Source organism: Aquarana catesbeiana, linkage group LG04, assembly GCF_042186555.1.
Source record: "Aquarana catesbeiana isolate 2022-GZ linkage group LG04, ASM4218655v1, whole genome shotgun sequence".
In the NCBI taxonomy this organism is placed as follows: Eukaryota; Metazoa; Chordata; class Amphibia; order Anura; family Ranidae; genus Aquarana; species Aquarana catesbeiana.
In genome coordinates this window covers 237,930,032-237,948,125 of record NC_133327.1, presented here as the reverse complement: position 1 = coordinate 237,948,125, position 18,094 = coordinate 237,930,032, and the positions used below count along the sequence as shown (strand labels likewise).

Genomic DNA, 18,094 nt, shown 5'->3' with positions numbered 1-18,094 from the left:
ATGACTTAAAATGGGCTTACTAGTGTTACTTCTGGATACTAAGGAGTTAGAATGGAAATTGCTACCTTGGGCTTTTCAGGGACCAGGGTTGGATGGCCTCTGACTCTTCTACACCCAATTTAATCCATCCAATCTAACTATGAATAACTATCCCTATTTTCCTGCTCTAGTCTTTCCCTTTGCACCTATCTTCCTCCTCTTCATTCTCCCAGCAATTCTTCCAATCCACATTAATAAAACATTGGACATGACACTAAACTACATTTGCCCTCCCTGGCAGACAAACGCGACCTGTTTGTTTAATTTAGTGCTGTGTTTGAAAAAAGAATAAAGAAAACCTTTAAAGTCCCTTTTACATATTTCTGTCTTAAACTGTTGCTTTAACACACCTTATGTTGCACATTTATGTACATTGCTTTATGGCAGCCTATTTATTTGAATCTGCAGCCAATGTACAAACATGAAATGCATCTGACCCTTTTTTACTGGCACAGTAAAAAACAAAATAGAGCAGCGTGTTACTCGACACTGCAGTGAACTGCATTGGTGCTTTAGGTTGAAAATCAATGGCACATTAACAAATAACGGGTGTAATTTGAAGCGGTCGTAAGGCACAAACATTTTTACTTGTGATTTTTTTTTTTTTTTTGGGATTGCTTCAGATTAACAGGTGAATAGCTGGTAATCACATGATCCATCAATACGTTTATCATACCATATGAGCACTGTTGAACTTAATTTTATTCTCAATGGCTGTATGCAAAAGGTGTAAAGGCTAGGAAATGGTTCTAAGGGTGCTGGAAACAGTCCATATTATATCTCAGGTTTCCACAGCTGTGACCAAATGTTTTGAGAATGACACAAATATTAATTTTCACAAAGTCTGCTGCTTCAGTATTTTTAGATCTTTTTGTCAGATGTTACTATGGTATACTGAAGTATATTTACAAGCATTTCATAAGTGTTTAATAAGTAAGTAAGGTTTCATAAGTAAGGCTTTTATTGACAATTACATTAAGTTTATGCAAAGAGTCAATAATTGCAGTGTTGAGCCTTCTTTTTCAAGACCTCTGCTATTTGCCCTGGTTTGCTGTTAATCAACTTCTGGGCCACATCCTGACTGATGTCAGCCCATTCTTGCATAATCAATGCTTGGAGTTTGTCAGAATTTGTAGGGTTTTTTTTACCCACCTCTTGAGAATTGTTCTCAATGGGATTAAGGTCTGGGGAGTTTCCTGACCATCGACCCAAAATGTCGATGTTTTGTTCCCCAAGCCACTTCGTTATCACTTTTGCCTTATGGCAAGGTGCTCCATCATGCTGGGCAAGGCATTGTTCCTCACCAAACTGTTTTTGGAAGGTTGGGAGAAGTTGCTCTTGTAGGATGTTTTTGTACCATTCTTTATTCATGGTTGTGTTCTTGTGAGTGAGCCCACTCCCTTGGCTGAGAAGCGACACCACAAATAAATGGTCTCAGAATGCTTTACTGTTGGCATGACACAGGACTGAGGGTAACGCTCACCTTTTCTTCTCTGGACAAGGTTTTTTCTAGATGTCCCAAACAATTGGAAAGGGGCTTCATCAGAGAAAATGACTTTTCCCCAGTCCTCAGCAGTACAAGCCCTGTACCTTGAGTATGTAAAAGGAGTATACAAAATGTATTGAAATATAAACAATTCAAATTTGAATCAATAGGTGGCTATAGACATCTGATATTACTTAGATATGGCAAAAAACAGAAGAACACTACCATGACCACCACGGCAAGTCGCACGGACCACACCCAACGCATTTCAGGAAATTCCTTCCTCAGGTGTATATACATGTATGCAGAATATACAGCCATTAGTTATTCAAAAACATATCTGAGTAAAGGTATATGAAGAAAATATAGAGGAACACTTACATGTTGCCAAAATAAATGCAAGTACATGTCACAGCCACAGAGTGGCTTGTCAGGCATGTCAAAGCCACCTTATCAAATTTCAATACCAAGTGTTTCATCTGCCTTGGATATTAATCCCAGCAGAACTTCCTTTTTGCCTTTAGCAGCATTCATATGGATGGTATATATTATATACTATGGTCCCTGCCTATGCATTTATATATACACCTACTCGCTGTATATATGTAAAAAAATATATATAAAAACTCTTTGGTATATCTTGCTATATATACTCCTCTATACTCTCATCCATTCTTATGTTTAAATAGAGCACAAGGCTTTCCTCAGTGTTATAAGAAGCCCTCTCCAGTACCTGTGTGTCCCTCGTGGCTGTGCTTCACTCTATGCTGGTCTCGCTGGTTGTTCACTGCTGTTTCCATCTGGAGGCCTCTGGATGTGCCAGTCCGATTGTTGTTGGGACATGGCTGTCTGGTTTTTACAAAATCACTCTGTGGCTATGACATGTACTTGCATTTATTTTTACAACATGTAAGTGTTCCTCTATATTTTCTTCATATACCTGTACTCAGATATGTTTTTGAATAACTAATGACATTATATTCTGCATACATGTATATACACATGTTTTTCTGGACATGTTACGTATTACCAATTTTTGTCTGTTTTTAGAGATAGAAACAAAATTGCTCTACTCAACCCTGAAGAAGGAGTTTCCTGAAACGTGTCGGTTGTGGACCATGTGACTTGTCGTGGTGACCCTATCACGGTAGTCCCTGGACCTTTCTAGAGTTTTGTTCTTCTGTTTTTTGCCATATCTATGTAATTCAGATGTTTATAGCCACCTATTGGTTCAAATTTTAATTGTTTATATTTCAATAAATGTTGTATACTCCTTTTAAAATACTCTTTGTGTACTACTATTTGGGCCATTAAGGGGGAGTTCCTTCTCCACTCTACTCTCTTTTTAGGATGTAGGCCCAGCCTATCGGTCAACCATACCACCCCCTCTCTTCTTAATCCCTGTGCCTTTTACAGAATATCAGTCTGTTCCTGATGTTTTTCCTGGAGAGAAGTGGCTTTTTTGCTGCCCTTCTTGACACCAGGTCATCCTCCAAAAGCCTTTGCCTCACTCTGCGTGGAGATGTACTCACACCTGCCTGCTACCATTCCTGAGCAAGCTCTGCACTGGTGGTGCCTCGATCCCGCAACTGAATCAACTGTAACAGATGGTCCTGGCACTTGTTGAACTTTCTGGGGCGCCCTGAAGACTTCTTCACAAATGCAGTGGAAATGTTTTTTATGGGATTAAGTTAATTTTCATGGCAAAGAGGGACTTTGCAATTAATTGCAATTCATCTCATCACTCTTCATAACATTCTGGAGTATATGCAAATTGCCATTTGTAAAAATTTATATTTGTGTAATTCTCAAAACGTTTGGCCACGGCTGTAGTCATCTTGGGAGGTATATGTAAGAATGCATTATACTCAGTGATGTAAGCTTTTAACCATGAAGCCACTTCCCAAGACCCCCCTTTACCCTTTAATCCATTCTCCAGTCAGGACCCCTCTAAATTCTTAGCTGGAGAACAAGGAATTAACAAACAAGGTCCCTGCATATTTGGGGCCTGTGTACATGACTTTTATTTATGTCATGTCATAATTTTATCCTTATACAAGTCAGTTGGTATGCAAAAGCAATTTGAAGCAGCTTGATACAGTTTAGTAGGATATCAAAGGTCAGAAGTCCCTGTAAAGTAACTCAAAAGAATCTCAAACTATTCTCAAATGCAAGCTTATAGTAGAACTATAGGCAAAACTTTTTTTTTCCATTTTGGATAGAGTAAGGGGGGGGGGGTTGTAAACCCTGTCAGATTTTTTTTCGCTATCTGTGTCCCATTGCAGAGATTTCCCTTTACTTCCTGTCCAATAGCCAAATAGGTAGTGAGAGAAAATCCCTGCAAATTAAGAAAATTCTTTGGGGACTCCCAGGTCACCAGAACTAGTGTGCTCATTGGAAGATTCCCCCTCTATTAGTTTTCTGGGGTTAACCCAAAATTTAGGGATTTTCTTTTACTTTCCATCTCAATGATAATAGTAAACAGGATAAAATAGAGAGGGTGAATCTCCTTTATGGGGCACAGACAGCAATAAAAACCTAATAGGTGTTCTAATCTATCTCCACTTTATCCAAAATGAAAATTTTTTGCCTTTAGTTATACTTTAAAGCTCATTTCTTCTAAGAACTGTCAATTACCAAGTGGTGTTACAAATTTTTGTAAACATTTGCATACAAAGAAAATTGGACCAAACAAAAAGAAGTGATCCAAGGGCAAAGGAGAAATGTTATATGCAATCCAGCGTTCCTACATAACTGATGCATGCATGCATAACACATTCACTCCTCTGGTGAATGCATGTTGCAATGCACACACACAGAGATCATTTTTGAGCACAGCGACATACTTCTGTGCATATTGTGCCTGCTCAGATGTTCTGCACGCTCTGATTTGATCAGCAGTTGGCTCCTAACATCAAGGCACATCTGCCAAGACGCACAAGCCTTAAGACTTAATTTAAAGCATGCAACGGTCTTTGTGGTTTAGTTCACGTCAAGTATTATCTCATTGGCAAATTACTACTTTAAGTATAATTGATAGCCATTCTGGGATTTTCCAGATCTCTTATGGGGCCTCACACTGTAGCATAACTAATTTAATTAAGTGTGACAAACAACCTGCACTCAGGAAGATTACAGTAAATTTGCCAGCTACACCTCAAAGGTGCAGCACAGCACAAGACCTAATTTTAGGCTCTGCTATTATTTGCATTCGGCTTCCCATTTAGACAGCATCGAATGCTGTGTACCACAACATGAAAACATAGCCAATTAATAATCTTAAGTATCAGGTAATGTAAAGAGACTATTCCAGTTACTGCTGGTCAGAAGACAATGACATACTGTTACCAATTTGCTGGCAACAGCAAATGCTAAACACAAAATAATCCTCTTGGTAATTTCTGACTGAAAAATATGTGGAAAAAACTGTGACCACACAGTTGACAACAGTATGTTTGTCAAATGCTATTATTCATTTCTTTCTGGCACCCTTTCCTCAGACTAATTACTAGTGAGTTGTCATAGCCTTGTGATTTCTTGTCAGTTCTGTTGACCTAATCTTGGCTTAGAAGAATTTAGCTTCCCTTTTTTTTTTTAAGCAAGAGAAAAGACAAACATGCTTGTCAACTTAGCCCACCCACATATCAGTGAGCCAACAATTCCTTAGCGTGGTTCACCACACACTAGCTTCACCTGACTGCCTCTTACCTGGTGCGTGACTTTCAATTGAAAATTCCAACAATGTGCAACTTGTGTTTGGCAAATGAATTGTAAGGATGCCAGCTGCCAGATGTCTTCATTCTTATAACACCTTCAAGACCGCTCCTGGCAGAAATCCATATACAAAACAAGCTTAGCAGTAATTGCACTGTCCATGCGCTGCAGAGGTGAAAAAAAAGGAAGGAAAAAAGACAACTAAATTGGAGCAATGAGAGAACAATAGATTTATAAGTTGGTATGTTCAAGATTATGTATATATACACATCTACACAAACACACCTGCACATACACATATATACAGTATAAGCACACAAACTTATGAAAAAAAAGTTTTTAACTCCTACAGGATGTTTCTCATTTCTACATGAATGATACACAAAACAACATGGAGGCTGCCATTGCTGGCCACCTTTTAAAAAATGTCTGGTGTCAGGTTGTCGTACTGAGAGTTTCAATTCTCCTTTGATTCACTGGCCCGAAACAAATATGTTATGTGAAAAAATATGTGTAACTTGCACTATAGTTAATATCTGCTGTGAAGCTTCTTCCTTTGTTGCTGCTGTATTAACCTTCTGCAGTGTGGACAGGGTTCAACTGAATAATATTCATTAACCACTTCCTGCCTGTAGGCCATATATATACAGCTTTGGGTTTAAGTGGTTATACCAGGATCATGGTTGCAGCTACAACAATGATCCTAGTATCCTTTTTTTTTTTTCTGACAAAGATTCCATACAATGTAAAAGTGATACGAGTGGCTATTTTTTACAGGCAGCAGAAGAGCACCCCCTGGAACCTCTGCTCCTTTACAGGGTCTCCTGTCCCACCATTACCAATGCAATCACTGTGAAGACTGGAATGTAAATCCCCCTGCCACGTGACATCAGTGACTGGGAGCAATGTAGACTCATCACTTTACAAGCTTATAAAGCATTTGATGTTGTTCATCCCTTGTGAATGGAATACAGTTGATCGAAAATAAACAAATAAGAATACAGGGTAAAAAAAATTAATTGAAATAAAAAAAAATTCCTGCCCAGGAAAATAGTGCTGACCAGAGACCAGAGACTGCTGCTGCTGCCATTATACTGTGTGCAATTCTACATGTGAGGGGACCTGGATCTTGAGAGCCTGCCCTGGATATCAGTGAGTCACTTGCTGGACATTGCGAGTGACCATCAGCAGATCCCTGACCATTAAAAGAGGGCCACTGGCTATTACTGCTGGGTACCACCTTGTGAGGGAAGACCCTTTCACAAACCTACAACAGAGTGCCTACTGCCTACTGTGGTGAGAGGACTCTTGGCCACTGACGTTTCTTGGTTCTGGGAAATAGTTCTGCCCCAGAGGGTTGTCTTTATTTTGGAAAAATCTAGTGCCCCTTTGGATTACAAAGACTGTACTAGAGACAACTCCCACTTGAATGGGAGGAAAAGAGGGACTGTATCAGCAGGATTAAAAGAGAGATCACAGCAACTTCTATCCCTGTTTTACTTCCTCTTTATTTCCCTGCAAAGGTAAAGCGTAATGGGCTTCTATGCATTGCATAGTAGCCCATTATGTGTCACTTACCTGAAAACAAAGCCTGCGATGTCGCCACTGTCCCTGCTGACTGGAAGTGTCCATCTTCACCCCTCTTCCTTCCGGGGCCACAGACTCCGGCTCTGTGACTGGCCAAAGTCGCGTAACGTCACTCCCACGCTTTTGCGCGGGAGCCACCAGTGACAGCATGATCCCTTTAGAAACGGCACGATTGTTTGGCGCATGCGTATATTGTAAATATCTCCTAAACCGAGCAGGTTTAGAGATATTTCCAGCACCTACAGGTAAGCCTTAATATAGGCTTACCCGTAGGTAAAAATGATTGTAAAGAGTTTACAACCACTTTATAGAGGAACTGCCGTCTGCTCTGTAATACAAACATCTTTGTCATTCTGCAGCTTCCCTCCAACCACTTTGCATATTATTTTATATATACTGCGATTCTGTACTTGCTACATACAGTGGGGCAAAAAAATATTTAGTCAGCCACCAATTGTGCAAGTTCTCCCACTTAAAAAGATGAGAGAGGCCTGTAATTGTCATCATAGGTATACCTCAACTATGAGAGACAAAATGTGGAAACAAATCCAGACAATCACATTGTCTGATTTTTGAAAGAATTTATTTGCAAATTATGGTGGAAAATAAGTATTTGGTCACCTACAAACAAGCAAGATTTCTGGTTCTCACAGACCTGTATCTTCTTCTTTAAGAGGCTCCTCTGTCCTCCACTCATTACCTGTATTAATGGCACCTGTTTGAACTTGTTATCAGTATAAAAGACACCTGTCCACAACCTCAAACAGTCACACTCCAAACTCCACTATGGTGAAGACCAAAGAGCTGTCGAAGGACACCAAAAACAAAATTGTAGACCTGCACCAGGCTCGGAAGACTGAATCTGCAATAGGCAAGCAGCTTGGTGTGAAGAAATCAACTGAGGGAGCAATAATTAGAAAATGGAAGACATACAAGACCACTGATAATCTCCCTCGATCTGGGGCTCCATGCAAGATCTCACCCCGTGAGCAAAAATCCCAGAAACACACGGGGGGAACTAGTGAATGACCTACCTAGAGCTGGGACCAACGTCACAAAGGCTACCATCAGTAACACACTACGCCGCCAGGGACTCAGATCCTGCAGTGCCAGACGTGTCCCCCTGCTTAAGCCAGTACATGTCCGGGCCCGTCTGAGGTTTGCTAGAGAGCATTTGGATGATCCAGAAGAGGATTGGGAGAATGTCATATGGTCAGATGAAACCAAAGTAGAATTGTTTGGTAGAAACACGACTCGTCGTGCTTGGAGGAGAGAGAATGCTGAGTTGCAACCAAAGAACACCATACCTACTGTGAAGCATGGGGGTGGCAACATCATGCTTTGGGGCTGTTTATCTGCAAAAGGAACAGGACGACTGATCCGTGTACATGAAAGAATGAATGGGGCCATGTATCGTGAAATTTTGAGTGCAAACCTCCTCCCATCAGCAAGGGCATTGAAGATGAAACGTGACTGGATCTTTCACCGCCCGTGCAATGAAGGAGTGGCTTCGTAAGAAGTATTTCAAGGTCCTGGAGTGGCCTAGCCAGTCTCCAGATCTCAACCCCATAGAAAACCTTTGGAAGAAGTTGAAAGTCCGTGTTGCCCAGCGACAGCCCCAAAACATCACTGCTCTAGAGGAGATCTCCATGGAGGAATGGGCCAACATACCAGCCACAGTGTGTGACAACCTTGTGAAGACTTACAGAAAACGTTTGACCTCTGTCATTGCCAACAAAGGATATATAACAAAATATTGAGATGAACTTTTGATATTGACAAAATACTTATTTTCCACCATAATTTGCACATAAATTCTTTCCAAATCAGACAAAGTGATTGTCTGGATTTGTTTCTACATTTTGTCTCTCATAGTTGAGGTATACCTATTTTTTTGCCCCACTTGTATGCTGCAGAAATCTCCCTCCACTGAGTCTGGCTGCAACCATTTTAAAGCGGAGGTTTGCTGAAAAAAAATATTAAAAGCCAGCAGCTACAAATACTGCAGCTGCTGACTTTTAATATATTGACACTTACTTGTCCAGGGAGCCCGCGGTGTCGGCAGCCGAAGCCGATCCGTCCTTCGGCTCTCGGCTGCTGCCGCCACCATCCTCAGTAAGGGAATAAGGAAGTGAAGCCGTGCGGCTTCACTTCCTGGTTCCCTACTGCGCATGCGCGAGTCGCGTTGCGCGTCCTCTCAGGTCCCTGCTGTATTCTGTGTCTCACAGAATACAGTGGTGGAGGAGGACAGAGTAGGCGGCGGAAGTGGCGTAGGTCACCGCAATCACCGCAGTGATCTATGCCAGGAAGTGGGAGCAAATACCTGTATTAGACAGGTATCTGCTCCCTCCTCCCCCCTGAAAGGTGCCAAATGTGACACCGGAGGGGGGGAGGAATCCAAAAAGTGGAAGTTCCATTTTTGGGTGGAACTCCACTTTAACTGTGGGCAGCTGAAGCTGCTGCCTGTTCACTTCCTGGATTTACACAGACAAACAGAGGCACACCTATAGCTCATTGGCCCTCTTATGCCTCATCCCCCTCCTTTCCTGGCAAACTCTCACTCTCGTGAGAGAGAGAACTGTGCATGATGTCATAAGCCTGACCAGACAAGAAACAGGAAGTGGGCTGTATAAGGTATTTGCTGGCAGAAAACAAAATGTTTTACTATCCAAAGTTTAACCACTTGAGGTCCGGGCCATAGCCGAATGACGGCTACAGCGCGGACCTCAATCTCCGGGAGGACGTCATATAACGTCCTCCCCTATGTACGCGCACCGCGCGCACCCTGCAGGGCGCACGGTGTGCACGCTGTGATCACCGAGTCACGGAGACTCGGATGATCACAGATCCGAGTAAGGGGCTGGTCCCGGCCCCTTACCATGTGATCAGCTGTCAGCCAATGACAGCTGGTCACATGATGTAAACAAAAGCTCGGTGATCGGTTTCGTTTTCTCCTCACGCTGACAGCGTGAGGAGGAAAAAAAAGCCGATCACCGGCTTATGTCAATGGGACATCGGTCCCGAAGAGGAAGGAGGCACAGATGCCTCATCTGTGCCTCCAAGTGCCATCTGCCAGTGCCCACAGTGCCCACAAGTGCCACCTATTAAAGCCCACAAGTGCCACCTATCAATGCCCACAAGTGCCACCTATTAGTGCCACCTAGCAGTGCTGCCATTAATCAGTGCCCAATCAGTGCCCAACACTGCCACCCATCAGTGCCCATAACCGCCACCCATCAGTGCCCATAACCGCCACCTATCAGTGCCCATCAGTGCCGCCTCATCAGCGTACATCAACGAAGGAGAAAAATTAACTGTTTGCAAAAATTGATAACAAAATATAAAAAAAATATAATTTTTTTTTTTAAATTCTGTCTTTTTCAATTTTTTTAACAAAAAATTAAAAACCGTAGAGGTGATCAAATACCATCAAAAGAAAGCTCTATTTGTGGGAAAAAAATGATAAAAATTTCATTTGGGTACCGTGTTGTATGACCGCGCAATTGTCATTCAAAGTGCGACAGCGCTGAAAGCTGAAAATTGGTCTGGACAGGAGGGGGGTTTAAGTGCCCAGTAAGCAAGTGGTTAAACAACAACGGCAGAAGATTTAATAGATGTAAAGTTGAAAAAATGACTGAAGGTCCGCTGAATCTGAACTAGAGATTTCTGAAACTGTGAAGCCATGGAAATAAAGTTCTTTCCTTGTTTTTTTGGGGAGAAAAATAAAAATTTTAAGAAAAATGTAAAAACAATTCAGTGTGGTGCAGTTTTACAAATTGAACATTATTTTTAGGGATGAGTCGAACACCCCCCAGTTGCAAACATTCAAACAGACAAAAAATTTGTGCGAACACACCAACACTGTTAAAGTCTATGGAACACGAACGTGAAAAATCAAAAGTGCTCATTTTAAAGGCTTATATGCAAGTTATTGTCATAAAAAGTGTTTGGGGACCTGGGTCCTGCCCCATGGGACATGTATCAATGCAAAAAGAAGTTTTCAAAACGCCCGTTTTTTCGGGAGCAGTGATTTTAATAATGCTTAAAGTGAAACAATACAAATGAAATTTTCCTTTAACCGGTTCCCGACTGGCGCACGCCGATGTACGTCGGCAGAATGCCACAGCTGGAAAAATGGACTTACGGTTACGTCCATTTAAATTCCCTGCCATGCCATTGTGTGCGCGCCGCCGGAGCTCTGTGAGTCGGGTCGCGGCTCCCACGGACTCGATCGCCGTGGGGATACCCCCGATCGCCTCACGGAGAGGACGAACTGGGAGATGCTGATGTAAAGTGATCACAGCTCCCTGTCATCGGGAGCAGAGATCTGAGTAATGACACTGCTAGCCCATCCTCCTACAGTTAGTAATCACTCCCCTAGGACATACTTAACCCCTCCCCACCCCCTAGTGGTTAACCCCTTCACTGCCAGTGTCATTTACACAGTAATCAGTGCATTTTTAATCGCACTGATCGCTGTAAAAATGACAATGGTCCCAAAAATGTGTCAAAAATGTCTGACATGTCCGCCATAACGTCGCAGTCACAATAAAAATCGCTGATCGCCGCCATTACTAGTAAAAAAAAAATATTAATAAAAATGCCATAAAACTATCCCCTATTTAGTAAATGCTATAACTTTTGCGCAAACGAATCAATAAATGCTTATTGCAATTTTTTTTTACCAAAAATATGTAGAAGAATACGATCGGCCTAAACTGAGGAAAAAAAAATGTTTTTTTTATATTAATATTTATTATAGCAAAATGTAAAAAATAATGCGTTTTTTTCAAAATTGTCGCTCTTATTTTTTTATAGCGCAAAAAGTAAAAATCGCAGAGGTGATCAAATACCACGAAAAGAAAGCTCTATTTGTGGGAAAAAAAGGGACGTCAATTTTGTTTGGGAGCCACGTCGCACGACTACGCAATTGTCAGTTAAAGCGACGCAGTGCCGAATCGCAAAAAACGCTCTGGTCAGGAAGGGGGTAAAATCTTCCGGGGCTGAAGCGGTTAAATATCATGCCTGAGGGGTCTCCTTAGTCTGCCTGTAAAGTAACTACCATATTTATCGGCGTATAACACGCACTTTTTTCCCCTTAAAATCAGGGGAAAATCATGGGTGCATGTTATACGCCGATCCCCCCGCCGATCTCCGCTGATTGTGAGCGGAGCGATCGCACCGAGATACACATAGACGAGTGTACTCAGCTCTTCTCGGCTCTGCTCACAGTCACGCCCAGTCCTGCCATTGGACCTGTGTTATGTCCATCATAGGGCGGGACTGAGCGTGGCTGTGAGTGGAGCCGAGAAGAGCCGAGTACACTCGGCTATGTGTATTTCGGCTCTGCCCAGTCCCTGCGATCTCGGCGGCGCTCGCTCTGCTCCGCCGAGTCCCTGCGATCTCCATGGTGCCATATTTAAATTTTAACAAGGCTGCAATGGACACTAGGGAAGGCTGCAAGGCTGCACTGGGGCAAGGCTGCAATGGACACTGGGGAAGGCTGCACTAACAAGGCTGCACTGGGGCAAAGCTGCAAGGCTGCACTGGGGCAAGGCTGTATTGGGGCAAGGCTGCACTGACAAAGCTGCACTGGAGCAAGGCTGCAATGGACACTGGGGAAGGCTGCACTAACAAGGCTGCACTGACAAGGCTGCACTGACAATGCCGCACTGGGGCAAGGCTGCACTGACAAGGCTGCACTGGGGCAAGGCTGCACTGGACACTGGGGAAGGCTGCACTAACAAGGCTGCACTGACATGGCTGCAAGGCTGCACTGGGGCAAGGCTGCACTGACAAGGCTTCAGTGACACTGACAAGGCTGCAGATGGACACTGATAAGGCTGCATTGATGGGCATTTAAATGTAGGGTTTTTTTTCTTAAACTTCCCTCCTAAAAGTTTTTTCCTTAAAATTCCCTCCTAAACTTGGGGTGCGTGTTATACGCCGATAAATACGGTAATCTTTCCCATGTTTATAACAGTTCCACAGCAAAATGACATTTCTAAAAGGAAAAAATGTAATTGAAAACTGCTTGCGGCTGTAATGTATTGTCGAATCCAGGCAATATAGATAAAAATCATTTTTAAAAAATGGCGTGGGTCCCCCCCCCCATCCATTACCAGGCCCTTTGACCAGCACCAAAATTTTAAAAAATGGCGTGGGGTCCCCCAGGCGCTATATACTCTGAACAGCAGTATAAATACTATACGGCCTGCCCTATATACTGTACTTTGCAGAAAAATCAGGCCTTAGGCCCCATGTACACGGGATGCTGCTAAACGTACATTCAGAGGCAGTTAGATGCTTTTTTCAACTACCCCTGATCTCATTCAATGTTATCCTATGTGACCATGTACACAGTCTCATTTATTGCTGTTTTTAGGCAGTTGCGTTTAACCACTTCAATACAGGGTACTTATACACCTTCCTGCTCAGACCAATTTTCAGCTTTCAGAGCTGTCGCAATTTGAATGACAATTGAGCGGTCATACAACACTGTACCCAAACTACATTTTTATCATTTTGTTCCCACAAATAGAGCTTTCTTTTGGTGGTATTTGATCACATCTTGGATTTTTATTTTCTGCTAAACAAATAAAAAAAGAAACATTTTGAAAAAAAAAATTTTTTTGTTTCAGTTACAAAACTTTGTAAATAAGTAAGTTTTCTCCTTCACTGATGAGCACTGATGGGGCTTCACTGATGGGCACTGATAAGGCAGCACTGATGGGCACCGATGAGGTGGCACCAATGAGGTGGCACTGATGAGGTGGCATTGATGGGCACTGATGATGGGCACTAATATGCGGCACTGATGGGCACAAATAGGTGGCACTGATATGCGGCACGGATGGGTACAGATAGGCACGGATAGGTGGCACGGATAGGCGGCACAGATGGGCACGGATAGGCAACAGGGATGGGCACTGATAGGCAGCACAGATGGGCACTGATAGGCGGCATGGATGGGCCTGGATGGGCACTGATAGGTGGCACTGATATACTGTTATGTATGGTACTGATGGATGCCAATCAGTGCCAAAAAATAATGACTGCCAATCAGTGATGCCCATTGTGGGCACTGATTGGCATCCATTGTGGGCACTGATTGGCATCCCTGGTGGTCTAGGGTGGCATACCTTGTGGTGACATCCCTGGTGGTCCTAGTGGCATCCCTGGTGGTCCAGTGCAGGGATCCTCGGGGGGGGCTGTGCTGATAATCGATCAGCACAGACCCCCCTGTCAGAGGAGCAGCCGATCGGCACTCCTTTACTGGCATTGATAGATGCGAGTGAGGAAAAGCCGATCACCGACTCTTCCTGTTTACATCGTGATCAGCCATGATTGGACACAGCTGATCATGTGGTAAAGAGTCTCTGTCAGAGACTCTTTACCGAGATCGTAGTTGCGGTGTGTCAGACTGACACACAGCAACAACTATCGCTGCGATGCGTGACCCCGGGGGGGTGCGCAGCAGCTTAATATCCTGAGGACATTATATGACGCCCAGTCAGGATATTGAAACCATTTTGCCGCCGTCGTTTTGCTATATGGCTGGCGGCAAGTGGCTAACAGCGTTTCTTCGAAAGCAAAAAATGGGTTCAGATGCCAAAGATTTCCACGTTTCAGACGCCAAATGCGACTAAGCGGGGTAACCCCCGTTTAGCAGCGTTTTGTTTAGAGGCGTTTTTCGTTTTTGGCCATTTAACCACTTCCCGGCCGGGTGGTGGTTCAGTTATCCTGACTGGGCATCGTATGACGTCCAGCAGGATAACGTGCCGCCGCGCACCAGCGGGAGCGTGCATCGCAGCGATCGGTGGAGCGGTGTGTCAGTCTGACACACCGCTCCACCGATCTTGGTAAAGAGCCTCCAGCGGAGGCTCTTTACCACGTGATCAGCCGTGTCCAATCACGGCTGATCACGATGTCAATAGGAAGAGCCATTTATCGGCTTTTCCTCACTCGCGTCTGACAGACGCGAGTAGAGGAGAGACGATCGGCGGCTCTCCTGACAGGGGGGCCTGCGCTGATTGTTTATCAGCGCAGCCCCCCCTCAGATCACCACACTGGACCACCAGGGATCACCACTAGGACCACCAGGGAATGGGGCAACATGTGGATGGCCAGGTATGTACCCCATGGCCATCCACATGTGCCTAATGTGCCCAGTCAGTGCCAAATCTGTGCAAATCAGTGCCCACAAATGGGCACTGATTGGCACCATTATATAGCAGTGATTCCCAGCAATGCCACCCTTAGGGGCATCAGTGCCATCAATCAGTGTCATCAGTGCCACCCACCAGTGTCCACCGGTGGCACCTGTCAGTGCCCATCCATGCCCATCAGTGCCCACCTATCAGTGCCCATCAGTGCCCATCTGTGCCACCTATCAGTGCCACTCATAAGTACCCATCAGTGCCACCCATAAGTACCCATCAATGCCACCTACGAATGCCCAACAGTGCCACCTATGAGTGCCCATCCGTGCCACCAGTGCCCATCAGTGCCGCATACCAGTGCCACCTATCAGTGCCCATCAGTGCCGCCTATCAGTGCCCATCATCAGTGTCCGTCAGTGCCATCTCATCAGTACCACCTCATTGGTGCTACCTTATCGGTGCCCATCAGTGCTGCCGTATCAGTGCCCATCAGTGCAGCCATATCAGTGCCTGTCAATGAAGAAGAAAATGTACTTATTTACAAAAAATTTTAACAGAAACAAAGAAAAACTTGTTTTTTTTTTAAATTTTGGGTTTATTTTTATTTGTTGCGCAAAAAATAAAAACCGCAGAGGTGATCAAATACCACCGAAAGAAAGCTCTATTTTTGGGAACAAAATGATAAAAAAATTGTTTGAGTACAGTGTAGCATGACTGCGCAATTGTCATTCAAATTGTGACAGCGCTGAAAGCTGAAAATTGGCCTGGGCGGGAAGGTGTCTAAGTGCCTGGTATTGAAGTGGTTAAAAAAAAAAAAAATTTTAGAAACGCTTCTAAACGCAAACGCGGCAAAACGCCACTAAACGCGGCATGTAAACACTGCAAAATGGACGTTTTAAATGTGGGTTACTATCTGTCAAGTTAAGGAGAGGTTATAAAAACGTCCCATGTACATGAAGCCTTAGGTGATGGTGGTGCCAGGACACTGTAACCCCTCACAGTTACTTTTGTTTGGTGCAGGAACGGGCCCTGCTAGGAAATATACAATCAAAAATTGTAATTACATGGCCCTGTTAAACAGGGGTGGAAAAATTAGGCCTTTGGTTTTGGTGGAGCCAGAACACTGTAACCCCTCACAGTTACTCTTGTTGGGCACAGGAACAGGCCCTGCTTTGAAATATTATATCAAAAATTTTAATTACATGTCCTTGTTAAACAGGGGTAGAAAAATTGGGCCTTGGGTGGTGGTGCCCTAAACCAAAAATATTGTTGGAAGCTAGCATCATCAAGATTAAGGAGGAATAGGATAGTCAACATAGGCAGTCTTCAAGGGATCCCAGATACATAGCAAATTCAATCAGTTACATCAGCATCAGGTGCTTGGTAGATGGACTGAAAACCATCCCTTGAAGACTGCTGCTGAGTGTTATCCTCTAGATCCTCCTCCTCTTCTTTCTGTGTGTTTGGCAGGCCCACAGGAATGCTATCTGGATAAAGGGGGCCTTGAGAGGAAAGGAAGTCCTCCTTTTCCTCCCACTGTTCTGCCTTTAAGTGCCCTGTCCATGATTCCATGAAGCGCATGCTCCAGCAGGAAGACTAGAGGGACAGTGTCACTGATGCATGCATTGTCACTGCTCACCATCCTTGTGGACTATTCAAATGGTGACAGGACAGTGCATGGATCCTTGATCATTGATCCTTGGATCCATGGATCCTTGATCATGGATCCTTTTCACCACTGGCGTGGTGAAAAGAAGCCAAGCTCCCCTGACCCTGTTCTGGTGCCATACTCACACAGGTACTTATTGATGGCCCTCTGCTGTGTGTGCACTTGCTGCAGCATTGCCAATGTTGAGTTCCACCTGGTGGGCATGTCACAAATGAGGTGATTGGTGGGAAGGTTGCATTCCCTTTGAATGTCAGCCAGCCGAGCACTGGCATTGTATGACCGGCGGAAATGACCACAGACTTTTCTTGCCTGCCTCAGGAGATCTTGTAAGCCTGGGTACCTGGTCAAGAACCGCTGCACCACCAAATTCAGGACGTGTGCCAAACATGGAACATGGGTCAAGTGTCCCTGTCGGAGGGCAGAGATAAAGTTGGGGCCATTGTCACATACAACCATTCCTGGTTGACGCTGGCGTGGCATCAACCAACTCTGAGCCTGCCCCTGCAGAGCTGACAGAATCTCTGCCCCAGTGTGGCTCCTGTCCCGTAGGGAGACAACTCAAGCACCGCATGGCATCTTTTAGCCTGACTGCTTATGTAGCCCCTTGAACGCTTTTGGAGCACTGCTGATTCAGAGGACAAATCTGCAGAAGAGGCCAAAGAGGAAGAAGAAGAGGAGGGGGTGGAGGAGAGAGCTGTGGCAGAATCACCACTAGCATTTTGGAGGTGTGGTGGCGGAACAAGCTCCAACAACACTGAACCCTGTCCTGCATCTTTCCCAACTGCCAGCAGCATTACCCAGTGCACCGTGAAGGAAAGGTAACGTCCCTGCCCATGCCTGCTGGACCAGCGAGGTCTAAACGTTACCTTCCGCATGCCGTTAGAGAGCCAGGATGGCCTTCCCTGAAAAGAAATGGCATTTTGGAACCTGCCACCAAGGTACAGCACATTCCACAAATTCACGAAAGTGCATTATGGGGCTTTCCGCGGCGCTCAACTTTCCCATATGTTTGGTTTGTTTTAGAACAAACGAACACCCGATGTTCGAGTCAGACTTACGTTCGACTCGAACCGCGGACTCGTCCCTAGTTATTTTGTTACACTGGGAACGTGAAATGCAGTTAATATAAAAGTATTATGCTTGATATAGAATTACACTAAACTAAACTTGCTTTTTAACATTTAGTTTTTCTTACAAATTGAATAACAAGGACTGTATATGATAATACTTTATGGAATTTAATGATGAGAACCTTAATGAAAATGCAAGTTGCCTTTCCTTCCAGAGTTCTCCTTTCAGAAACACTCTTTCTCTGCTTCTGGATGATCACAAAGTGTTTCTTCAGCAGCAGCATCTTCAAGTAAGGAAGTGCAAACCTCCCAAAAATGCACAATCCCTTAATTTATAGAGAAAATGACACCTGAAAATCATGAGAAA

General features: G+C 44.1%; 1 long non-coding RNA gene across 4 annotated transcripts in view; it reads right to left on the bottom strand.

Moving 5' to 3' along the window:
• Positions 1 to 18,094, bottom strand: part of LOC141139794 (uncharacterized) — a 1,361,894-nt gene that overhangs the window by 441,583 nt on the left and 902,217 nt on the right. For all 4 annotated transcript variants that reach the window (XR_012243807.1, XR_012243805.1, XR_012243810.1 and 1 more), the window contains one exon: positions 5,234 to 5,404. This is a non-coding gene — a long non-coding RNA (uncharacterized lncRNA). The remainder of the gene's footprint in view (positions 1 to 5,233; positions 5,405 to 18,094) is intronic.